Below are 26800 nucleotides of genomic sequence, written 5' to 3'. Positions count from 1 at the left end.
AGTGTGTCTCCATCCCACTTCCCAGCAGCCCCCCTTCTACACCAGACACCCCGGTTTCTTACCCACAAACACTTCCACCACTTTTTTGGGATGTCTCTGGAGATTACTGCTCAGTATTCTTCTAAGCCATTTGTTTTTAAAGGCACTCAGATCCTTTGCCTGTACCTTTGATAGGTTTCCAGCTTTCAGATCCACATGTTTAGATAAAAATTACTTTCATAGTTTAGCCTTTCAGCTCCAGATTTTCAATGACCAAATCTCAGTTAAGCCAGTAAATGCAGCTGCTGCCTTGCCAACGTGTGACACCATTTCCTTCTGGACATCCCCAGTGGCTCCGCTACAGCTACCAGGATACACAAATGGATTCATTTCTTGTATTCCACTGCCTTCTAATGTAAGGTTTGACTTGGGAGCTGCAAGGGCTTTGATGAGACCAGTGGTTTTGTACCAGCCAGGACACCCCCACCTCCCTATGAGGCTGGGAGGTCTCTACTTGCACATCTGAGCAGTCCCACAGACTCCACAGTGAACTTGGGACTCTGGGTTTGCCTTCAAACTCTCAGCTGAGTGAACAGGAAAGCCCAGCTGTGAACAGGCATGGCTGAAGCCCAGGGTTTACTTAAACTGAAATACATCTCATTGGCACTGAGGACACAAGGAAAAACCTGTTTTCCAGCCTCCATAAAGCTTGGGGGCAACCAGCTGGGGACAAATCCAAAACCACCCCAGCACAATAAACCACAGGGTACATCCCCTAAAACATTCCAGCTGCAGCTGCTCAGGAATAACCACGAGTTTTGTTTTTAATCCAGATTAAGGTAGCACCCAAATTTACTCCGGAATATAACAAGCCTGAATTTAGACATGTCTTGCTGTGCATGGCTGGGTTGTCCCAGGTGCTGGCAGCCAGGTGCCAGTCTCTTTGAGGAACTCCATCTTTAGCAAAACCTCGTCTAGCACAAAGCCTCCCCACCCTTCAAGACAAGAAACTACAGCTACCGACAGCCCCAAACTGGTGAGGATTACTTAACATTTGGACAACTATTTGCAAGCAAGGAGCCCTGTGAAAGCACGGCAAATTATGCAAATATAAAGTAAAGAGGAAACGTCGGCATCTTATACAAGTTTGCCCTCATTCTATCAAAGCCTCGCAGCGGTAATGCGTTCCTCCTCCCAGTAAAGCTGCTGGGATCGTGTCACCTGCTTTAATGCACTTGTCTTTAGATTCTTCTACATGCCAAGAGTGCATGAATTTAATTAGTATTCCAGTTTTATTTAGATTTAGTACAAGGGGAGGGGATGTTTTCAAAGGGAATCCACTTCTCATTTCAGACCCTTAGCCAGGCTCAGCTGAATGGATATATATTTTAAACATCACCACCCTCCCTGCCTGCTTGTATGCCAGGGACTGCTATCATCACAGCATCACAGGTCACATCACTTCAGCAGGCAAGGCTGGCCCAAGCAGGCTGGCTGAGACAGCAACTGAAGGCAGCAATCAGGCAGGTTGGGGGTGTGATACTATGTTAAGGTGCTGGATTTGACTGGGAAAAGGTCTGTCTGCACTCCAGGTCAGCAAAACAGAGTAAGAGCACTTACTCCAACATCTGCATCACTACAGGTAATGAGCCTTTAAAAAATAATTAAGTACCTAATTTGTGAAGATTTTGCATACAGGCAAATGCCTAAGTATTTACAAAATACAAATTTCACTTTACTATCCCAAGACTTCCTTTCCCCCTTAAATTTCATACACACGGGGGAAGAAAAAAAAATCCATATCCAGAGACTCGCAAATTCCCAATCCTCACACCCCAAGGCATCATAGCTCCTTTCCACAGACAAGAAACCAAGGCGTCTCACATTTGCCTTGGCTTGATCTGTACTTAAGATGTGTCAGAAGCTGGTAAAATGGTGAAAAGAAAATTAAATAAAATTCAGAATACAACCACAGCCCCAACCAGTGTAGTTATGCTGATGAAATGCAATCGATTTAGAAATAGCTCTATGGAGGCAGCAGGGAAAGAAAACCAGAAAAAACCCTTTTCTTTGCTGAAGAAGCTTATTTTTTTTCTGGAAGCCAGTTTCAGCTGCCCAGCAGAAGAGCTGTACGCAGCATCAGGGGAGTGGATAACGTCACCTGCCGTAGGCAACATCTGCATCATCCAAACATACACTGCCCCCCCAAAATGCCACCTCCTCTTTTCCTACAGAAAGGTAGCAAATGTCATCAGGAAACTGAAAAATAACCTTACACAAGGGGGGAAAAAAAACCCCAAACACCACAAAACAACCTATAAACTTCATAGCATCAATTGTCACTCTATGCAAGCAGTTTTAGGTGTAGGAAACCCAAGGGGCAGTGAAACTCAGATCCAGCACCAGGAACTCCAAGCTGCCACTCCTGGACCAGGATGCTACCCTGTCTTTTCTCTGGGAAGGAAGATTTATTCTATCACTAATAATGAAAAATTAATTAAGGATACTGTCAGGCAAAAAGAACAGTCTCATATCCCAACGAAACACTTTGCTCACTGAAATTTAAATCGCCCATACCTCTTTTTGGTGTGTGTGCAAGTACGGGTGTGCACCAGTGCATTTAGTTTTCAATTCTGCATGCTTCAAGCAAAGGAAATACTCACAAATATTTTTAAACACATACAGAGCCTAAAACAGTAGCTCATAATGGTAATGTAACATAATTAATGTGACTTAGTTACTTCAGCCAGAGAATTAATCTAATCGGTTAGAATAACAAGACAGCCAAAACTTGGCTCCCCTGGCAGAAGCTGCCCTTTCTGCTACCCACAACTTAGCTCCCTTCAGCCACGACGGTCTCTTGGCCACATCTTTAGGGACATCCACTGCCTCTTTACGCTGCTGCCTCTGCAAATGGGACCAGTCCCGGGGACTCAGGTTTGTTACTCCACCCCTGGCCCTACTGCGGTACAAGCAAAGGGTCAGGGGCAGGTATATTTTACTAAATGAGTATTGATATTACATACGTCTTTTGGGGAGGGAGATCTAATCAAGATGAATTTAACAGAGGGGGAATCACCATGCAGTCTGAATCTAAAAGCACAATGAGAGCTGACTGACAGAACAAAATGCCAAAAATCAGATGCCCTCTAAAAATATATAGATTTCAAGTTCCTCAGGATCTGAGGCTCAGGTAGCTGTAGGAACATTTCCGGGCAGATGACAGCTAGTTCCCTTCAGTGTATCTATACTGCCAAGCTGTGAGTGCTGGGTGGCCGCCACCATTTTAAACCCTCTTCATAAATCATTTTGAGATGCTCAAAGTGCAGGTGTCGGTTGCAAAACAGGGGTATTTTAAGGACACTTTCCCCCCTCCTTCTGCTGCCCAGTGGTGACAGAGCTGCAGGGGCACAAACAGCTGCGAGCCCGTGGTCCTCCTGTGGCACATGTTTTGGAAAGCACTAGCACCCACCCTTGCAACCGCTGGCATTTGGGGGGTTCTGAGGAGGGGAGCGGTGCCCAGCTGGGTGGTGGGGGGTTTGCAGGGCTCAGGCTTGGCTGGGAGGTGGGGAGGATGCCACGCTCCGTTAAGCCGTGGAGACGAAGAGGCGGGAGACAGGGCTGCATTCTTCATGGATGAAACAGCAGAGAAAGGGCTCTCGCTGCTTCTCTGGGCACTAGTCAGCATTCAGGAACACAAAAAAAAAACACAACAAAAAAAACAAAGCAAATCCGCTCTGTAGTATTAGGGATTATGACTCAGAGATCATTTTCTTCCTCCCCCCCATGATTCATCCAGTGCTGCCTCATAGCTCAGATTCAGAGCAGCCTCACTGTTTTGGGCTCCCTCTGCCTGAAATCCCTCTAAATAATTGCCCTTTGCAGTCAGCGGTTAAGAATTCAGGGTTTTTTTTTTTTTCCTTCTTTCCCCACCGAAGCGGGGGCCGGAGGGGGGCAAGTGCTGCATGCCGGGACCACGCGCCCGCACGGATGCTCAGCGCCGGCAAAGCCAGCACAGCCCTGTGAGAGCCGCGTGACCGACTGTGAGCGCAGGCGCAGCCCTAAAGGGGAGATAAATGGGATGTTATCCACGGCGCAAGGGATGGCTGGCTAAGAAGTGCTTCCCGGGAGGTGGAGAGGAAGACATCGGGAGAGGGATGCAACTTCAGAGAGGTGGCAGTCATTGCTGGTGACAAGAAGCGTTCCACGCAGCAGCGGCAACTATCTGGAAAGGACTCAGTTTAGCTCCCAGGATGGGTTAGACATTGCTGGGAAGGAATCCAGAAGCAGGACTGGGGCTGTATGGGGTTTCTAGCCAGGGAGACCATCCTCTGCCTCCTTTGCACCTTCTGCATGTCTAGTGACAAAGGACACCTCACTGTGGGGAATGAGACCTCCAGAAGCATCCCACGCAGCCTGTCACCCGACTTACAATTTTTAGAGGAAAAGGAGCTGTAGCTGCGGGACAGACTGTTCTAGAATGAGGGGAAATACATTATTTTGCGAAGGACGTGGCCTGAGCAGCCCCATCCCACAGACAGGACCCCCAGCACAAAGTGATCCGGGCTGGGCTGAAACAGTCTCATGGCCCCTTTGCATTGGGATAATAATAGCAGCAGATAAATTCCACATTTCAAACAAGGGTAAGATATTAAACAGAGCCTCTGTAGAGAGATTAGGTGGAATAAGAAAAACAATAAATCCTTATGTTCTTGGACTTGAACCGATTGTCAGCGAAGGCCAGAGAGTGGGGCCTCTTTTCCCTCAGTACCACCACGGTGCCCTGCATAACCATGTGGATTGGGGTTCAACAGCTTGCCCAAAGGATGAGGGCTGCAAAACATGGAGCACTGAAATATTCGAGAGACCCTCCTCCAGGTTCACTCCCAAAAATCACTGTGTTCTGAGGCTGCCATGCATCTGGGAGGTCTCTGCTCATGTTACCCCACTCTTCCCAGAAAGACCGTGTAAGGACACACAAGCAAGCTTGAGATGCCAGGTGAGAATCACCTCACCTTCTCCAGCACGAGAGGCAAACAGGGTGAAGAAGTAGCAAAGAAATTGTTTTCCCTTCTAGATATCTACAGGGAGAAGTTACAAAAGCATTAACCCTTTTCCAGGCAACTACAGGAGGGATTTTTGAGTCTGGAAGCCAGAAACAAACATTAGTAAAGGCAGGAAGAAGAATGAAGGGGGGGGAATCTCTTATCTAATTATTTTTCTTTTTTACTTAAGGCTATTTCTGTTCTGCACGCTCTTGAGGAAACCACTGACTCAAAGTGCAGTTTTCATCCTTTCCACATACCCCTTTGAAGCTGAGGTTCGTATCTCCTGACCTAGTGTGGAGGCACCTCACACTCCTCCAGCCCCAGTCAACCTCCTAGACTGCACAAGGCAAGATATATAGTTTCAGCCAAAAGAATTAATATCAACAGTTAAGGTTCCCTCTTCTTTAAAAAATAGCTTTTAGATAAATGATTTAAGACAACTAGCTTCAAAGATTGAATTTACTATATGGAGGTCAACCCAAGCTCCACCAATGGATGTTGATGTCCTGTAGGGCAGCAGGTAAGCTAACAGATGTCTCATGTTTAAACTGCATGCTGTAAACAGTGTTTCTGCTGTGTGAAAAAAAAATGTGCTTTAATGACTTAAGGATCCAATAAAACTAACTGGTGCAGAGGGAAGCCTACCCTTTCACAACCTAATTATCAGTTAATATTGTCTGATTTTGCAATAAAACCCAGCTGCAATATTCCATCATATCATGGGGATACAAGCACACCTAACGCCAGGGCTGTTCATGCTTCCACTTATCCTTGACAGTAAAATAAAGAACATTAATCCAAATAACATTTGCTAGAAAGAGCTCTCAAATGTACTTAAGAGTTTCTAAATCTTATTTCCTTACCCGGATTACCACATCCCTTATATAAGTGCTGGTGACACTGCAAATTAAGCTACCTGTCTAGAAGAAAAGACACCTCACCCTTACACAGCCACGGGTCACCTACACCAAGGGGGAAGGCAGCAGGAGGTATCAACAGAAGGACAAACACTGACTCCAGAAGGACAAGCAAGAGCTGGGAGAAGACAGGCAGCAAACAACAAAAGGAGGAGAGAAGGTATTTGTGAGTGCGAATCACACATTTCTCCAGACATCTTTCCACTAATGATGAATAACATAATACCCCTAAATAATGCAAGGAAAATTTGTTTAATCATTTAAAGGCATCATCAATAATAAATACGTCAGCTCCAGATGCTAACCTCACCATTCCTCTCTGCTCAGGGACTGTTCTAAGGAAAAGACCAAGATCACTGTCACTTTAATTTTGGAACGATGCTTCAGTATCAGAGTCAGGAGAACAAAGGAAGTACCCGAGACTGAGGAATGGAAATCTGAGCGAGTACAGACCCTGTGCAGCATAACAGCTCTTTACACCACGGCTGCCATTCCTGTGCGATAAAGCAGCGATGAAAGCGCAGTTCTTGTTTGCTCGGGCAAAGCGCATACAAGCAGAGGTACACATGGAGATAGCACGGGCTCGTTAAAAGGAGAGCCCTGCCCACCTGCCAGGAGAAGGTCCCCCACCAAGGACCCCGGAACGTAAGGAAGGGGCTGCACCAGAGACAGCGCATCCATCACCTGCAGCACAGCAGGCGCAAGGGCGATGCCACATCTGAGGGGTACCCAGCCGCTATGCCAGCACTGAGACCAGCATCTGGACAAGAAGGAGAAAATGATGAATGCTGCCTTTCAATACTGGATTTCTCAGCAATGAAGAGCAAAAACAAATTTCAGAACTTTGCGCTTCATTTCTACAATGCTGCCAGCAAAATCCACCATGCATCCAGGAGCATCCTCTACAGCACTGGAAAAATCGGGACAGGTTTCCCAGCTTCCCAGCTCATCCTGACCGAGGACTCTGAGCCACCGGCCACTTCATCAGCACACAAGTCACACCATCCCCGAGGCACAGGCTGTCTCGACATGATGCTCTGTCATGATGAAATCATAATCCCAAGCACCGCTGCTGCCATGGCAATCCCAGACACTGAAAACAAAGGCGATGGATAAACTGTCCAGGACCAGTGGGGAAAGCTACAGACCTGTTTGGGGATGTCCTACTTGTCTCCCCTTGGGAGAAGAGAAAGGAGAAAGAGGTCAAAACCCAAAATCATGGGGACACCTTGTCTCCAAAATGCTGGCGTATTTTCCAGAAAAGCCTTTTCCCTGCAAATACAGGAGGAATGCAGGAAGCAGGGGAATAAATCTGCACAAAACTGGCATAGTTTTGACTTCCAAAGTAATTTTCTGGCATCCCTAAAAAAAGGGAGGGGTGACCACCAGCAAGGAAGATGGAAACCCAACTGTGCAGAGCAATCGCAAGCATGCAGTGTCTCACAGTGAGGAAACCCAGACTGCTGCCTCTGCCAAATTTCTATCAGGGGCTGGGGTGGGACAAACGGTTTGTGCCACCAAACCACGATTTGTATTGTTTCAATTTTTCTCTTTTCTCTTGGAGTCACTCTTCTGATTCAGAATCTGTACTATTTTAAGCAACCCTGCTAAAAAAAAAAAAAAAAAAAAACCAACAAGGATTTAATGCCTGTTTGGGCTGCCCATAAAATTTTTTTCCACTGGAACAAAGATTTAAACCTGTGACTCAAAATGACTTTACAATGGGGGGCTGATTATCAAGAGGACCAGAATATCCTCTTATTAGAAGAATGTTCACTGGGCTTTCCTGAACTTTAGACAGTGGTATTAACTTTATGGCTTGTTTAGTTGCATGCAGGCAATACCAGTTGTCTTTGACACAAGGAAAAAAATATATGTGTTTTATAATACAGAAAAAGAGCAGGTATGTGTGTGTGAATGTGTGGTATGTGCATCCATACATGCACATACATGCATAAACACACAGATCCTTCTGATTATTGTCAACAAAAGAAATACAGGAAAGAAAAACACAAAATCACAAAAAACAGAGTTGGAAAGGATCAAAGGATGCACTCCACCTGCTTGCCTCAAGTAAAACAAGCCTAATTAAGGCATTTTTTTAAAATTATTATTATTTGTCTATTACAGTAGCAAGCATCATGGGGGAAAATCAGGGCTCTGTTTATACGAGTCCTATGAAAATACTTAAGGCAGTCTGGAAGAGATCTACAGTCTACTAGATTTCAGTTAAACTGATGTAAAACCTGTATTAATTTTAGCTTAAATCTATTTGTCTTAAAGACTTATTTCTATTGGTACAATATTTATATGCAGATAAATTATTTTAAAAAAGGAGAGGGGAGGTAGGCTGGCAGCAGCCCAGGTGGAGGCAGGACCACGGCCCGGATCTGCAGATGTCTGTCCCAGCACCATCCTTAGGAAGCATTTCCCAAACACGACTTGGTTTTTCTGGGCTGGATCAGTTCCAACAGACCCTCACCCTAGGCCTGCCTGTGCATGTCCCTGGGGTAAGTTCTGCCCCGAAGCCTTGCACTGGTGAAGGCAGACGGCACCCACCCGTGTGCGTGGTGCCACCTCCCAACCCACCCTGTACAGCAGCTCCAGTACAGCCGCCTGCCCACTGCCAGGGAGAAACCCTGCCCTTGCTGACTAGGCACGGAGGGGAAAGCATGCGTAAAATGCCCTGCTCGCTGTTATGCAGCAGGGCAGATTAGATTTTAAGGCAACGAATCATCAGCTATGAGCCAACGAATTTGGCTTTATACATGTCAGAGCAGCATCGTATAATAGAGACGTCTCTCTCAATCATACTGACCCGGATCTGAACCGGCACCCGTGAAGGAGAAGTTTTGGAACATTTCCTATCCCATTTTTTAGGTTCTAGAGCCAACAGCTAGTCAAAGTTTGGTCTCCTGGCAAAGAGAGAGAACATATCCAACAACCACATCCAAACTTTAAAAAAAAAAATTACCCTGGGGAGCAGAGCACAGTGTAAAACTCTTATTTACAAGTTTTCTGGCTGCTCTTTCATCAGCAGAATTTACTGGAAAAACTCAAAAGCAATCATCATTTTACAAGCATGTTTTTCTCTGTGCGGCTCCTGCACCCAGTTTTACATGGGGAACGTCAACAAGGTGACATGAGCCGATTGCCTCCCCAGGCAGCTGCAGCATGCGTTCTTCTCACCATGTCAAAAACCCACCTCTCAATTTATACACTGTTCAATAATTATTCTGCTAATCACAGGCTGCTCTGAACTTCTCAACCTAAATTATTATTATTATTAGAGCTGGCTCAGCTGCAAACGCGCCTGCTTTCCAAACACACAGCACTCGGCTGAAGAAGAGGGGGGGTTTAATCCTTCATTGGTTGCAGTGTAAGGCAGTGAATGGCATTCTGGTGTGTAATTTCTTTCAACAGGAAAAATAACATCTTTCAGGAGGTTTTCCATTTTGAGTTAGCACAGAATCACCACAAAAAGAAAAAAAAAATACTGGGTAAGGCAGCGTAACACATACTATGACCTTCTTTGAATTCATCAGCTATATTTATCTCTCAACTGCAGCACAGAAACATATTTCACTTAGAAAAACTTTTTAGCTGCTTAAAAGAGACACTCAAGTTGCAAAGGCCACACACTTAGATATTGGGAGAAAGAAAAAAAGATTTATTTGTTTAGATTCTGTAAGCTAGCTGAAATCCATCACCTACAACTCATCACCAAGCCCTCCAGTCAGCAGGCATGACTTTGGCACAAGCCAACCCGAGCTTGAAACGTTTTGGTAGAAAATTGCCCATACAATATGGACACTTTTTAGCCATCTATTTCACTTTCACCCACTTTTTTTCTCTGAAACATCTGGCTTTGACCAGAGGCAAGATGCTGGCTAAGAAAAACACAATCATCTGCCCTGGTAAAGCAAGTCTTTCATACTTCAACCCAAAAATGTAGGGCCAGCAACAGCCCAAGCCTTGCCATCGAACCTGGGACAACCTGCACAGTAACAGCTCTGCATTAAGCAGACCTGACTTTTAAAAACAATTTTTCCCAGCTGTCTGCCTCAGCCATGACCTGCTCCTTATTCTTCCCAAGACAAGGTCCTCTGCACTCCCCAAGTCAGCCAGTGTCATTCAGTGTCCCACTCCAAAAGCCGCAGTTAGTACAGAAGTTCAGGTGCTATCACCGTGTGCAGTGGACTGACAGCACCAAACGTGTGAGCAGGTAAACAGTCCATTCCTGAGCCAAACTAAACCAGAGCAAAAAAATTCCATTTGGGTGTACAAGGGAAACGGGATTGAGCCTGAGTGTCTTGAAAATAGCAAAGCACCCTAACAATTGGCACTAAGTGATCCTTGGGTGCAAGGGTCATCAGCAAGATCAAGTTATAAACATGGCCTGAAATAGTCCCTTGTCCAAGGGGGGCTGAAGGGAGGGGGTGGATGGCCCATGACACCTTCACCATTGGTGAAAGCAATCTGCATTGCAAAGGAGGAAAAAAAAAAAAAGAAGAGTCATCCTGAACGAAACATGACACTGAGCGTTCACATTTCATTTAAGAAGCCTCACATATTATCATCAGTAACACAAAAGGGAAGGTCTGGAGTTTGGTTTCTGTTTATTCACCCTGACAATATCCCTTAAAATTTTCTGTTCAGGTTACATCTTTCCAAGAAAAAAAAAAAAACACCACAACTTTCCGTCTATCTGAAGGAAAGCCCCCTCCACAGATCCACTTGCCTAAACTGCTCAGCAGAGCTCACCCGACCTGACCTCAGCGGAGCGCAGGCTGGGCACATTCAGGAATTGCCACCCATCGAAGAAACCAACGCCACAAACCAGGGCTGGGAAGAGTCGGCTTTCCAGCATGGGAAACACAGTGCTGAGTCCTGGGATTTTTTTGGGAAAAAAAACCAGCTGTGCAAGCAAAGCCACCCAACAAACTTGCCTGTTGCAAGACTGATGCGGCCAAGAATAAAATGTCTACTGTCAAGTGATATTGAGCATGTTTGCCAGCATCAAAGCGTTTCCCAATTTTGGATCCCTGCATTTCTATAATCGGAAGCAGTCGAAACACTCGGCTTTATCATCTACAAGTCAACCCCTAAAAGACACGGCACTTCACAGCGCTCACTGCTTGCACCGAAGTGGGAAGCACTGTGCAGGACATGCCCTCAATTCCATTTAAAATCCCCCCTGCACCCAGGGCTGCCTGCCTGCTCTGCCCAGGCAGGATTTTCTCACAGGGATGGGGATTGCTCAAATCGAGCCATCATCAATGCATGCACAAACCTGCTCAACTGCTCAGGCATCCAAAAGCCCTCTGCCATCAGGGCATGGCAGCCCTCGCAGGACCACCACAAACTGGGGCCACATCCCTCAGGAGGGAAGAAACTGGGTTGAAACCAGATGGAAAAGCCCTGGGCTTGCAGCAAGCTGGAAGGCTACTAAAATTAGAGGCAGAAAGGTAAGAGAGGTAACAGCAGGAATGCAGAGCCTGGGCTTGGAGTGCAGACTGCAACCGCCAAGGAAGGAGCATCACCAAGCCCACGGTGCAGGGGAGAAGCACTATAGCCACTCACCCCAATTTTATTCTTTACCATCAGATCTAAGAAAGATCTACTCAGCCACGTCAGCTGTAATCCAGAGCAGGCAAGAGAAGCCAAAACTGTCAGGTTAAGACTCATTTAGAGAGATGGGAAATGAGAGCAGCTCTGACTCCCTTATTCCTTTTTTTCCAAGAAATAAAGGGCACAGCTGCAGCCACTCCTCAGGCCACGAACTCTCGAGGTGTGCAGAGATGCTAAGAGCCAACTTGCCCTGGCGAGAGGAAGGAGACATGCAGAAGAGAAATTGTAAATCAACTCTGAGCAGAAACATGTGGACGAGAAGGTAAAGAATGAAAAGCCAGAATAGGAAAGAAAAGGGGAAATAAGGTAAGAGAAAAGGGAAATATGCCCATGAAAAACACCACAGGCATAAAACACAAACATGAAGTGGAACAGAAAAAGAGAAACAGAGGGCAACTAGGAGGAGGAAGCAAAGTTAGAGCTAAATGGGCAATGATGCTTTCACACACATGTTTGTGTGTATATATATATATATAAAAAATACACATAGAAGTTACTTGGATATAGATATATACATACATGCACAAGTAGAAAAACTGTGCCGTGCTTTAGCTACACTGTCATGAATAAAAGCAAAAACTCCACCACCGGCCACCGGCTCTGACAGGTCAGCACAGACAGTCTTCACCTGCAGAGGGATGCTTTCTGCACACTTCTTAGACCGAGCTGGTTCCCACATTTACTGCTATTCAGAGCTGAAACAACACAGAAGTCATCTCAGAAAATTCACACTACAGCAGCACATTTATGGCCATCACATTTCCATCATGTGCAGAGATAGCCACAGATCCTCGGGAGGAATATCAGTGCTATTAGTTTGTAGCATTACATATAGCACCACCAAGAGCTAGAGATACCAAATGTGTCTGTGCTGGAGGTTAAACAAAAATAGAATAGAAAGGCCAGTCTCTGTCCCAGAGACTAAATGACCTAGAGTAAAACCAAGATATAGATAGAAAGCACAAGCAAATAAGACAGGCTGACCAGAGTGGAACAAAAGACATGCCAAAGGAGATACCATCATCTCACCATACATGGCAATCCTGGATGGGCACATCTAACCATCTTGCTTTAGACAGGAAGCCAGGAAGGGGTCAACCACAACAGAGTCTGAGCAAAGACCCACCCATTCCCTGTTCTCCGAAATCCCACTTAAACCACTAATGAAGATGGCATAAAGATCCCCCATTACTGAAACAACCAGTAGTAAGTAGTAACCCACATCAGAACTACCACATCCATCAAACCACACAGAGAACAACCCCTAACTAATGTGGCCACAATGTCCATCATAATCTTGACTTCACAATTCCTCTTATGACTGCTGGTTTGTTTAAATATCACATTTTGGGACATACAAAACAGATGGGGACCAAGACTTGTACATGAATTATCTTGGAATCTATGAGTCCGTCCACAAGGTGATAAAGGAGGCAAGGCAATTAAAGAAAAATATAATTTAACATTTAAAGCATCTGCTAGATTAAACCAGTTTGCTTTGACCTGTTAATACAACAAGGTGCTACAAACCAGTCTTGTGTCTGCAGAAAATTCCTGGTAATTAACCTTAGTTTGAAAGCGGTGAAGAGAGGAAAGGGAGGGCAGAGTTAAGGATGTCTGGGTACATACCTCACTCTCACTGTTTCCTAACTTTTTTTAATATGCTGTAAAGGCTCAATCACTGCAGGTAACTGGAATTACAGTCAAATGTATTCTCCCCAATGCTCAGTTTAAACACTGCAGTCATCACCAGATTATCTTTCAGGTACTGTGTTAAGTGATAAACTAACATCTGATGCATGTTATTTCTCCTCTGTCCTCCAACCCAGTGGTGAAGGGTCTTTTCTTGTGTGTTCCTTAACTGTCTTTAAACGTTACAGAAAACATTATTATATACTTAGAAAAAGGACCTTCAGTTGAACATACCTTGCACTTGGAGCACAATATGATGAAGTTTGCGGTGGTCCTTATCTCCTAGGGTTGCCCAGGCCATGTGAAACTGGACTCTCAGAGAGCAGAGCTTCATTTCCTTGCAGAAAGCTGGTACGGTCTTTGGCACAAAGCTTTAAGCACTCTTTCTGCTACCTGAGGCAATACACATGGCACCCTAAAAAGAAAACAAAAGACCTCAAAACTTTATCGATATTTCCAACAGAAGACAGCATAGAAAGAGATCACAAGCTGCCCATGCAGTGGCAGAGATGGGCTGCAGCCTTCTTGACTGGTTGGAGCTTCCTTCACTTTCAGGCTCCCTATACAGGTATGACATTGCTGCTGTCAAGCCAAGACACAATGAATGTCAATGCCAAGATCAGGAGTCTTCCCAGGAAGATGGGGCTGCACCTCCTAATCAGCCAGAGATGAAAAACACCAGAAAAAGAGCTAGAGAAGAGCTCATCGCCAGAAGAACTTCAAGAGCACTCCTAACCCACTAATGCAACTGACCAGCTGAGGATGGTATCATCAGTCAACAGAGCCAGCATGGCAGTGGCAGACTCTTCAACTCCTTCCTTATGCTCTTCCGCATTGCTGGAGCTCAGAGAGCTGTTCCTCATCAATAAGCTAGCAATGTCCAAGAACTCAGCTCTCTGGAAGCAGCTGGGTGCAAAAAGGTTAAAGAGAACTATGGATCATCTTCACGCCATGGTCACCTGAGCCTGGGTTGCCCAGCCAGGTCATCTACTGCAAGAGAGTGTGGGGCTCCAAGTGTGGAGACTGGTGGGAGGAGGCAATCTCATCACTTCTGTGGTACCAGCCACACCAAAGGGCTCAGACATGACTTCAAGCTCCTTCTTCTGACGCCACCGTAGGCTGTCGCTGTGGAGGGAGGTCAGCAGCATCTCTGGGCAGACCTGCTCTGCCAGCCAAACCTCCAGTGAAACTGCAGCTGCATGAGCTCAGCCTTAACACTTGCCAACTTCTAATGGGCATCGAAATCCCTTAATACCTTCAAATGAAATATTAGTGTTAAAAGCAGTATTTCATGGGTCTACAGGCTTTGTCACACCTCAGGGAGGCCTTAAACAGATCTAGCCCAGATTTCAAGACTTTCAAGAGAGCATGGCTCCCAGGATCCCACCAGCCAGCCCAGTCCCTGATGGTACCTTGTACCTTCATGAGCTTTAGCTGTCTTTCTGCTACCACAGTGGAGACAACAGCATTTTTACCTGCTCAACATCCAGATTTTCTAAGCAGAATAGGATCCAGGTGTTTGTCAGTGAATATTAGCACTCCTAGTATTATTAGAAATGATTAAATGTATTAGCAAGACCAACTGTAAGCTCTCCCAGTCATGGTGGATCAGCACAAGTGACTGCAGGTTCTTTAATCCCTCCCATACTACTTTGCTCCATGAGGCAGCGTTAGCAGTTAATTAACACAGGGATGTACAGAATTGAAATCCTATTTATTGTAATTTGTCTCACAAAAGTACCCAAGAAAAGCTAAGTAAGGTCTTATTTCCAGATCTTCAACAGTTACACTTAAAACATATAGCTACTTGGTGAGAAGTTTTCAAAAGCTTTTTTCCTGTCTAGCTGTGTTGGTTGCAGTCACCAGACCTCCCCCTCAAAGATGGCAGCCTACAGAAGTCACTGATGCCATTTCCAACCATGTCAAGAAGAAGTACAGAACCTCTACCATTTCTGTGAAGCTCTGAGGATCCACCTGCCATCAGGGCTCTACTGTCCTACACTGTGAACAACCATACGAAAGGCAGCGTCTGCCCTGACATATTCACAGACGAAAGAGGCAAGCAGACGAGTGGAAGGGGAGGGAGAAGAAATGGCTTGCCAAGGACAGAGCCCCCAGATCCTACCCACAGCCAAGCACTGGTAAACCCATCATCTCTCTGAGCCACTTGTAACAAGCAGGACTTGTGGGTCTTAATACTAACTACCAAGATAAAGAAAACATTTCAAGACAAACTCCTCACTGCTTCAGCATCTTGGACTGCAAAAAGCAGTATCTTTCTTCCCCTCTGAACCTCCTCATCTTAATCCCATTTATTTACTCATCTTGTGCATTCATGAAAGCTGGGCCTCCTTCCATCTTGTTCCACAAATGGAGACTTGAAGCTCAGCTTTTCAATTTTTCCCCATTTACCACAGAAACAGAGAAGTGCTGGTGGGAAGAACCCTCTGGGGTCTCCAGACCAACCTTCCAGTTTGTAAACAAGGCTGATTATTTTCCTCTGTAACATCAAATACATGTACTTTTTTGTTAGTATTTTTATATAAGAAAAATTTAGAGCTTTGCCCACCCCACCCCCAAAAGCAAACTGAGAAGAACCACAGTCAGATGAGAGATACCTGTAAATCAAATAATCCATCAATTCACATGACAAACACGGCTGTCTAACACCCCTGAGCACCATCTCAATTTCCTGTGCTGCAGCACGAAGCTCTTGGTCTTTGCTCCCTCCATGATCATTTATGGGAAAGTGTATTTCACACTTTCCTACTCTTATGAAGGAGGAAAAAAAAAATAAACAACCCATTATTATTTAAATAGGGCTGGAAACATTACCAAATATTTCCAAAAGAACGTATGGTAGCTTTTTGCTCTGCATGTTAAATTACAGGTCATGGCACTGATAGGTGTGACTACCTATTTACATCATCAGCTGAAGCATAAAGGGGTTTTGGTACATCACGTCTAGAGACTGCTATAGCATGACTACATTAATGTATAATAAACTTTATGCCTGCAACACAGCTAATAATAATAATAATTACAGTGATGATAATGATGATAATAATGTTACTGAACTTTAATGTTAGCAAAGAGAGACCCATACTAGACTTTTTTTCCATGCAGAGGAGATGTAACGTAAAGGGTTCGAGCACAGCCTGGGCTTTGGCCGTTGCTCCACATCCCACATGCTCAGGCATGAGCCCACGGCTGCTGGTTCCACCACATAAACCAGCACACACAACGTCACATGTACGTCAGCACTGCACCACCGCCAGGGACAGCCTTACCCATTCCAACACCAAGTTGCAAGGACACAGCACCTGGCTAAAAGCTGGCCAGGAAAAGCCACCTTTCCTAAACCTACACAGGCAGTAACGCTCCAGCCTCTGTTCCTCACACAGCCTGCAAGTCCCTTTCACTTGTGCATTCAGGGCTCGCTCCCTGTCTGGGCAGGGAACCACACAAGGCAATGCAATGCATTTTACTTTGGCTGGGATTTTGCTCAGCCAACATTCTCAAGAAGAGATGGTTGCAATATGATCAAATCTAGGCCTCAAAATACAAAGTGTTAATCAAGAGTCTCAGGTTGTTGCTTTTTTTAAAAAAACAAAACAAACTCCTAAATCGGATTTTTCGTCTGCTTTCTAAGTTACTGGCAACAGCCCCCCAGCCCCAGCTGAGATTTATACAGGACCTCCCAGGATGCTGCCCCTGAAGCACCGGTGAAAAGATCAAAGTTTCAGTTCTCCTGACTGGAAGGAAAAAAGCGAGGCAAGCAATCTCTTCAATCCAGCTGTTGAGACTTCAGGAAAGGCACAAAATGTCCTGAGGCCAAAGGCAAGCAGTATGTAAGTGAGCAGCAGAGAGGCTGGCCCATACCTGCTTCTGGACAACTTTGACCCTGTAGGGTTTGCTACCTTGCAAAAATCCCCTGATGCAGAAGAGCTTACAGCAGTACTAATATGATGGCTTCTACCAGGATGCTGCATCCACACCAAAGGCGTTACCAGTACGACATACCCCTTAACCAGCTCAATTCCACCGGTAAAGCTGAAGTGCAGACCAGATATCCAACCAGCAGTTATCCAGGGAAGCTGGGCAGCAAAGAAAGAGTGGTCAGAGAAAGCCCGGGAGAAATGCACTGGACCCTACCGCCTGGATGGAAGGAAGATGATGGTGGGTGGTTAGGAGGACTGGACCAGAGTTTTCCACCTTAAAATCCCTGCACCGGCCTGCTTCAGAGCCTGGGTGTTCCCAGCACAACTCACATCGTGCTGAGGGCCTCCACAAGCTGCTTAATAAACTACATGACAGGATGTGGTCTTGCCTCTCCTACCCACCTCTGCTCCCCAGCTGCCCCTAAGGAAGCAGTCTACATCTCTGGGCACTGCTCCTGAGGTAGGGACCTCTTCTCCCCCAAACAGGGAGAGTCTTCTGCTGCTTCCTTTAGGCTTCTCTGCCATTCATGCCTATCCCTCGGAGAGGAGCTGGGTCCTGGGCCTGGACAAGCCCGCAGCTTGTAGGTGAGAACCCCGGTGATGCCACTCTCTCCCCTTGAGAAGCTCTCAAAGTCCTGCAGCTCTTGGCCACGCGCATGTTTTGGCACTGGGTATTCCTGACAGAGGCATGCAGAAGAGGTGACAAAACACTGTCTTCCAAAACATCTCATGGCAATGACACCCTCCCATGCAAACACACAGTCCTTCCACAGCTTTGGGCTCCGCACGCTCCATCTCAGCTCAGCCCATTCTCCAGCAGTGCAGGTCGGCTCCCAACACCCGCACAACCCAACCTCATAGTGGGGGGCATGGTCAAACCTCCCCTTTCCCATCAAGGGACTTTCTAGTGAGTTGATTTGCAGGAACCTACCCAGTAATACTTACACAAAACTACTGATTTTTCCGACTCAGGCTTTAAGGCAGTGTGCTGGGTTTGTGTGGCGGGTCTTTTGGTAGTGGAAGACAGGGCCACAGCAGCATCCCCTGTGAGAAGCTTCTGGAAGCTCCCCCAGCTCCAAGTCAGACCCACCTCTAGCAAGGCTGAGGCAATTAGTGATGGTGGCTGTGCCTCTGTGATAACGTATTTAAGAAGGGGAACCTGGAAGGATGCTGGGACTTGTGAAGTGGAGCTATGAGAAGGACACCTGTACAAGCACCACGGTCAGTGGAAGGAAGGAGGAGGAAGGTGGGAGGTGCTCTGGAGCAGAGTCCCCCTGTATCCCGTGGTGAGACAGCAAGGCCACCCCCCACACCACCATGGAGGCCACCAGAGGAGCAGAGATTCACCTGCGGCCTGTGGAGGATCTCCAGGACTCTGTAGGAAGAAGTAGCCCCCGCTGGTGTAGTTCAGCACTGGGAGGACTGCAGCACGTGGAGGTGACCCATGCCGGAGCGGTCCAGGAATGTCTGCATCCCATGGGAAGAACTCACAACAGAGAAAGTTCATGGAAGACTGTCTCCTGTGAGAGCAAGGGAAAAATGCAGAGGAGTGCTCCCCACATCTGAGAAGAAAGGAGCAGTGGACTGACCGAAAATCCCCCACTCCCTGTCCCTGCAGGGAGGAGGTAGAGATATCAGGAACAAAACTGAACACAAGAAGAAGAGAGGGGTGGGGGAGGTGTTTTTAAGATGTCATAATGCTTCTCACTGTCCCACTCTGTCCATTAAATGTTGGTTTTGTTAGCATTTGAATTAATGTGATGTTCTTTTTCTTCCCCTAACAAGTCTGTCTTCTGCCTGTGACCATAATGGATGAGCACCCCCCCTGTTCTTATCTTGATTCCTGAGCCTTTTGCTTCATTTTCTCCTTCCCAGTGCTCGGGGAAAAGGGGTGACTGAGGGGCTGCATGGTGCTCAGTTGTCCTCTGGACTCAAACCACAACAGACAGATATGACTGAGAGAAAGAATCTTCCCCTTCTCTTGGCAATTTGTTCCAGTGGTTAATCACCCTTACCATTGAAGACCTCTGCCATCATTTCTAATTTGAATTATCTACCAGGCTTTGGTGCTAGCTCTGCCTGTCACTGCTGCATTCGAGAGCCCGGTACTGCCTGATGTGTTATACCAGCACACTTTTCCTTTGAGGCGATGGGGGATGCAACTGTAATATCCGCTGAGAAATATAAGGTATCGATAGCAGTGAAGATGTGACAGCACAGGCATCAGAGTGGGTGGGACAAACCTGCCTGGAAACCCTGGGTGATAACCAATCAGCCCCTGATTTGCAGGATACAGATCCACATTGGTATTCACATCCATACCTTGAATTCACATAAAGAATGATACCACCAACGATGCATTAACAGGCTTTTAGATCACACAGATCTGGATGCTTGCAAACCATCCAGACCGCTCTGCGTGCCTGGCTGGTCCCCATGTTCGTGTCACCCTGCAGACTGCTGTCGTTGACTGAGCGGAGCTCACGCACCAGGTAACCATCTTGCTGCTTCTCATCTGTCACCCTTGGAGCGACCGGGAAAAAAGCACCACCAGCAAGCCCTGTACTAAACAACCTCTGGCACTTGCCAGAGAGAGAACTGAGGAAAGACTCAGGAACACTGCTTTATCACAACACTAGTGACTCCGGAAAATGCTGTCCCTCGCTGAACTGTGCCAACAAGCAAACAGCAGGCACTGCATCTCTAGGTACAAATAAACCCAGTGCAGATGTACAGCAGTATTGCTTGCCAGGGCACTAAGCACTTCGCTACATAAGATGACGGACCGGCTCAGGAACAGATGCAGCTGTGATGAGGGAAAACGTGCCCTATACGCAGTGCTGATGGGTCCAAGAGACAGATTATGTCTTTATTCCCACCTCACTCTTCATAAATCTTGCCAGTGTTCAGTACTAAAGCCACCAGCCAGCGAGGAGACAGAAAATAACACACCATGCTTCAAAATAAGATCTGTATCACCTTGCTGCAAACAGGCAAAAGCTTCCTGACCAGGTATGCATCTTCCTCTCCGCTAGTTCAGTCTGCAGCTCTGCACCCTACCTGGCTCACAAAGCATGACCTCCGACCACACCACCATCCCCTTGGCCAGAAGCAAGGAGTCGGGGCAACTTGCCGGCCACCTCGACCTCTCTACCAGTAATGCCCTGAGATCAGCACAGAGGCTCCCCTGAGGCTCTGACAGACTCACTTCCATTGCTTAACTGATGGATATACAGCTGCAGCGCACTGCTCCAAGCTGCAGGGCACCACACCATGGGTTCCTGACACCAGCCTTTGCTCAATTCATGTACTGGAAGCAAAAGGACGAACCCCCAGTATTCCTGCGAACAGCAGAAACACCTCCCAGGTCTCAAAAAACAGTATTTCCCCTGCCCATGGCCTGCCAGTGCTGTCATCTGCATAGACCGATGGGGAAAAAAAAAATATATTTTTTTAGTAAGGTGTAACCCCTACCTTGCAATTCGTAGTAGAACTGCGCCATTGTAATTACAGAAAAAGCCTGAAGAAAGAGGCCTGTAGAAAAATAGTGATGCTGTAATAACCCACTAAATATCTTCAACTGAAAGGTGACAAACAAATACAAGATGCACCGATATCTTAAAAGCATACAGATACGCATTTTTTTTTCCCCTAGTCTTGCTCCACATCAGTACTATGGGTCACTACCCCTGCCAGCAATTCCTTGTATAAAAGTTAGTGTAATATATACAGCCAGGAAGCACAAGCTGTCTTTGTAAAGCATTCTGATTAAAAACAGGAAGATACGGTTTGAATCTTGCAAAGAATTAAGCATAAACTCCAAATTTAGCAGATAAAGTCCTTAATTAAACCAAAATGTACACGTAGGTTCAGCAGGGAGCACACCGTGACTGCAGAGGTGCCCAAACGCGCTGTGCTGTCAGGAGACACAACTCACCATCGTCTCTGAAAGCCGTTAGCTCCCACCAAAGTTACATTCCACGCACGCACGTTCACCCAGGGAGCCAATATTCCCGTTTTACAAACTAATTCAAACACACAATTCGTTTCTGCAACAGATGGGCTTTTCAATGGTGGCAGGCCTAAGCCCTTCCTTATTTTCGCTATTGCAGAATAGCTCTGACGTGTGGACATCAGGGTGCAGATGCAAAGGGTGCAGAACCCTTCAGGCCTTGCAGAGGCAGAGAGCTGGGCACTGCTCTCGCTGTTCCCGTGCTGTCAGACCAGCACAACCCCTCTCCCAGGGATGCTAGATGTATAGATGTACAGTATATTTTACTCTTTACAGGTACAGAGGCATTCCCATTGGCTGACAAACCGCACCTGTACAACTGATTACCTTAATATAACTTAAAACACACAAGGGCACAGCGAGATCGATCGGAATTATAACAATGCTAAGCTAGCTGTAAGCCAGACTCATGACTTAATGCTGTGAGAGACAGAAGAGAGAGAGGGAAAAAATATAAAGTTAGAGGTGAATTTCTAAAATGATGCGATATATATAGAAGATCCCTTGAAACTCCCTGGGGTGTGAACTGGCATTTACAAGAGATATGCAGCACCTAGCACAAAAGAGCATCTGAGTGGTCCACGTGCTTAGAAAATACACATATTTATTAAATAATTTTAAAAATCACAATAGAAAGGAAACTGTATGTTTATGAGACACGACTAAATATCAGACTGTATCCTTCTTACAGTGATGTCAACACTTCAGAGCTAGATTTTTTTAATATCCTCATATTTTACAACATATAAGTGCTCTTACGATAATCCAGAGCGGTTGGCACAAACTGACATTAGTGAGATTGTATTTCTGCTCGATGAAGAAATAAATGCTCCCATTTCATACAGCCATAACTTGTACATAATATATTGTGCTCTTTGTATTCAGCAATAGCTAATACATTCTAATATACCCCCCGAAAAGCTCTTTTGTTCCAAATCAATGACTTAAATAATGTCTACTTTTTAACATATTGGGAAAAAGGAACTAGCGCGGGGTTCACGACTCACTGTGTCTGACCAGATATGTGGACAGGCAAACATGTCTAAACTTGTCAACACATATGGGATTGAAAAGATCTCACTGAAGGCCTCCAGCATCTTCCAGATACAATTATCAGTTCTGCCGGGATTTCACCGCACAGTATTTTAAGATGCAGCAACCAACAGTCTAAAAGATCGAGACCGAAGTCCTAAAGCACCCTGTCAATGAAAACATTTCAATATTATACATATAAATATAAAATGCGGCCTATTCAAGTTGTACTTGAAAACTCCACAGCTCTTTAAGGAAAATACGGCCTAAAAAACCCTTTGTAAAAACGGTCTTTGGAGCCCCTGAAGAATCTTCCCTTTTTATTCCTCAGGCCCTCGTGCTACCCAGCTTAAAACTCGATTGCCCATATTAACGACGGCCCGAGCAAAACAGTTCGGCTCTGCAGATTAAAAGCTTAATTCACCTCGCAAACGCACGCAGGCAGCAGCAGGCCTGCTCCGCACGCACCTCCGCGCACCCGGCCAGAGCACAGCGCGCATTTTCCGCGCAGCTGCTGAGGACGCAACCAACCACCACGGCCCCGAGCCGCGGGGAACCCCACCATCACCCCCCGCCCCGAGGTACCCCCCGAGGCAAGGGGGGGCGGGGGGGGGGGGGTCATCCATGTCCCCCCGCCGGGGCCGCGGAGGAGCCGGGTGGCGGGGGAGGGCTGCGCGGGGGATGGGCGCACCGAGCCGTGTCATTCCGGAGCAAAGCTGGACCCCAAACATCGCCGGCCCTTATCGCGGCCATTTATTTACGTTGGGAGGCATCCCGAGCCCTTCGCCTCCCCATCCGCACGGATTTCGGCTTGCAATTGCTATTTTTAGCCCACCGTCGAGCCAGCGCTTTTAAAAATAAAAAAATAAATAAATAAAATGAAATGCAATTCCCCCCCCCCCACTTCCATCTGCACGAGCCCCCGCGCCTAAGCTGTAAACTCCGCCGTGACCTGCAAGCCCCGCCGGGGAGACACAGATAATAAAGCAAGGGGGTGAGGAGAAAAAAAAAAAAAAAAAAAAAAAAAAAGAGGGTGGAAATCAAAAGAATAAATAAATAAAAGGAACCCCACAAACATGCAAACAACCTCCCCGCACCCACCGCCGTCAACTGCAGCCACGGTACTCACCGCGCCCCCCCGTCCCCGGGAAGGGGTCCGGCGGGCCGGCCGTGGGGCCGAGGCAGGGCCGGGCGGCGCGGAGGAGCGCGGAGGGGCGCGGGCGGGCGCGGAGCTGCGCGGGCCCCGCTGCCCATGTGCTCGCCGGAGCACGCGCTCGCCTCAATGGAACGTTGTGCTGGCGAGCGGCTCTGTGACGTCACCGCCCCCCGCCGCCGGCGGCCGCAGCCCGGGGCAGCGCGCAGCGCCCGCCTCCGCGCTCCTGCCCCGCGCAGCCGAGCGGCCCCGCCGGCACCGCCCCGCGCCGCGGCGTCCCCCAGAACCTTCAAAAAGAAAGAAAGAAAGAAACAACCCGCGCGGGCGGCGGTGGCGCTCCGCAGGTGCGGAGGCAGCCGGCGCTGAGGCGCGCAGCGTGCGCGGGGAGGCTGCGCGGCCCCCGTCCCGTGCCGGGTGGCCCGCTCGTCCAGGCACACGCCGCGGAAGAACGGGATTAGCGTCCAGAACAGCGAATGGGGAATCTGGGAGCCTGCACTGCTTGTCTCCCGCAGCCTTTAACCTGAAAAGGTGCCTCCGGCCCCGTTTCTCCCGAACTCCGCGAGTTTACTTGCTAATGGAAATCGTAGATTTAAATAAATACCCCAATGTCCCCGAGTTCAAGTGCTGAAATGCCACGGATGTCTCCAAATAATCACAGGAGAGAAGGATACAAGCATCCCACATACAAGTAGAGAAAGTAGCTTCGCGGTCATCCAAGTGCTGGAAAAAACAACATCAAAAATACAGACCAGACTGCAGACTGGTGAAACACTAAAACAAAAGCAAATCTCCCGTATATGGAGGAAACAAGCTTTATTTTCCTTTTTTTTTTTTTTAAAAAAAAAAAAAACCACAGAAAAAATGAAATATATCCTCCTCGATTCCAAGCTGGAACTGAAATGAAGCAGAAGCTTCAATGACTAGTGATTTTTTTTCCCGGTACTATTTTTGCTTCTTTCCAGGAGGGAACCTGAAATCCTGCTGTGCCAACACCTCTGCAACAACACGGTGTGTCTTTCCTGCGGTGTGTACAACCTGAGTGAGTACCTGTTAGCACCAGCATGGGTTGTGGTGCCTGGTCTGTAAAAGAGGATCTGGCTTGTAGAATATGTCCCGTGTTTGTATTGCTCAGCCCTGCAGCCTTTCTAGTGGTTGTACTCTAAAAATCATCTGGTATTCTGGCCTGAATATACTCAGTCCATGTCAATAAAGCACTTGTGTATAAACATCTTTATGACAGCTTAGCACACTTATGCGAGGCAATTGCATTGCTCTAAGTTCACCCCTGCAAGTTAAACACTGCAAAGTCAAGGCCAAATGACGCAGAGCGCTCTTTCGAGGCCAAAAGAAGATCTGAGGCAAAGATCAGGGGTCAGGCTGTAACAAGGCTGTGCCAGCTGAAGGCTTCTGCCCTCCAGCACTCTGTTATTGCTCTCCGTCTGTGGCCCCACCAGCTTTGCCAACTGCAGGGATCACACAAGTGCTTCTTAATCCATGTCAGGCAAAGCTGGCCAAGTTAGGTGAAACACCAGTGGAGCCAACAAGAGCTGTGACGTGCTCCCTGTGGTTATCACAGCGCGGAGGTGACAGTCTCCAGCTGGTGACCATAGGCAGCTGGAAAGTGAAGTGTCCTCAGCCAGGGCAAGTAGGTGGAGCTAAGGCTGGAATGAACCACTGCACATCCCCCTCCAAACATGGGTTGTGGAGAAGCAGAGCAGAAAAAGCAGCTGAGAGTGTGTAATCGTAGCAATAATTATACCTTCTCTCATCCAGGGATTAAGTTTGTTCCAGGTTAATTCTAGAACTGTCCAAAAACCTAAGTCATCTCAGATGCTCAGAAGAAAGGGCTGTGTCATTGCATCTGCTCCTCTCCTACTAGAAGCCATCATTTCACATCTGCCTGCCCATAAAGGCATCAAGTTGAGCATCAGTGTCTTGTCCTCACTTCACCTTCCTGGATATTATCTTGGAACTTTTTTTCTCTGCAGGTTAGAAACCACCTAATTTCCATCCAGAATGCATTCAAAGCCAGTGTACACCCATTTGTTCTGCAGCAGGTGTTATGATTTGACACAACTGGCTTTTCTCCTCACCCTTACACACACCTCCCTGCTGTATTTACCAATACCAACTTCATTTTGTGATGAAATAAAGGTATAAAACAATGGTGCTTAACATAATTTATTTCTACTCCCCAGGCTTTTAATTTAAGTACTTGTATTAATCTAAAGAAAATGCATACCTGTCCCCAGACAGTGATCCATCTCAAGGTGACGGTGACTCACCTGTGATTTTGGTAGGGACGAAGCTCTAAGAGCCAGGAGCGGGTGGCAATAATAGAGCAGGAGCAAACACTGGAAACTTTCTGAAGCTGCTGGAAAGACTTCCACTGCCTTCTGTGTTGAATGTAAGATGAAGAATAGAGAGAGGGAAGGTGTTAGAGTAGTACAGCAGCTACTCAGGTGTATAAGAAATGTCCTCGTCTAGAGTTGTGGGAGCAGATTACACCATCATCAACGCCAGTTCCACTCCCCAGAATTTATGTAATTTTCTTCCAATATAATTATGTTGCTAAATTTTTGCCTGTCCTTTTCTTCATACAGATTATCCATAAATGAAGGCTGGTGCCTTACTTGATGACTATATTAAGCACGGAGACAGGATAAAGGAAACAGAGATGATCCATTTTGTAACACAGCTATGTTAATGAAGCTGGACTCAATTTTGCTAGAGCCCCAAAACTGTATGATTCATCTTTCTCTGAAAGACTGTAGGGAAGATGCTTGGCAAATAATTGGGAACATCTTCTAAGGAGTGGGAGTTTTCTTAAGGCTCTCATTCAGGGTTGCTTAACTGTGACTCCAGACCAGAGAAAGAGGATATGCAGGGTTGATATGAAGCAGGGAAATAACAGACTTGTCACTGATGGCCCAGCTATGGGACCATGTGACTCAGATGCTCCATATATTCCCCAAATCTGTGGAATAGAAAAAGGAAACTAAATATGACATTTTAAAGTGATGCCTTTCTGAGTGTGCAGACTGAACTAGTAGGGCAGAGAGGTGCAAAAACTCCATTTGAGATTATGGCAAGCATTTAAGACGATTAGCTTGAATGTGATTTAAGAAACAAGAAAGCAGTGGAATAAAGTGAAACCAAGTGTCTGCATTACTGAATCTGTGATGGACTGACAGGATGGAAAGTAGATCCAGAGATGAGTATGCTTGAGTTTGGGGGAGAGTTCACAAACCTGTGAGCTGGAGGTTTAGCATCAGTAGTGAAAAAACAAATGTTGTGAGCAAAAGAAGACAGAGTTCAAGAAAGAGGGAGGAAGCACCATCTGGGTCCCAGGCAGATTTCCCAAGGAAGCCCCTGGGAAAGGGACAGACCAAGTC

General features: G+C 46.7%; 1 long non-coding RNA gene across 1 annotated transcript in view; it reads right to left on the bottom strand.

Annotated features, from left to right (window-relative positions):
- The window catches only part of LOC141954734 (uncharacterized), a 49785-nt gene extending 26226 nt beyond the window's left edge, over positions 1–23559 (bottom strand). Inside the window, exons 1-2 of the long non-coding RNA XR_012632230.1 lie at positions 23382–23559; positions 13502–13682 (exon numbers count right to left, since the gene is read on the bottom strand). This is a non-coding gene — a long non-coding RNA (uncharacterized LOC141954734). The remainder of the gene's footprint in view (positions 1–13501; positions 13683–23381) is intronic.
- Between the last annotated feature and the right edge of the window lie 3241 nt (positions 23560–26800).

This window comes from Strix uralensis, chromosome 1 (assembly GCF_047716275.1).
Source record: "Strix uralensis isolate ZFMK-TIS-50842 chromosome 1, bStrUra1, whole genome shotgun sequence".
Lineage (NCBI taxonomy): Eukaryota > Metazoa > Chordata > Aves > Strigiformes > Strigidae > Strix > Strix uralensis.
This window is presented reverse-complemented; position numbering and strand designations above follow the sequence as displayed.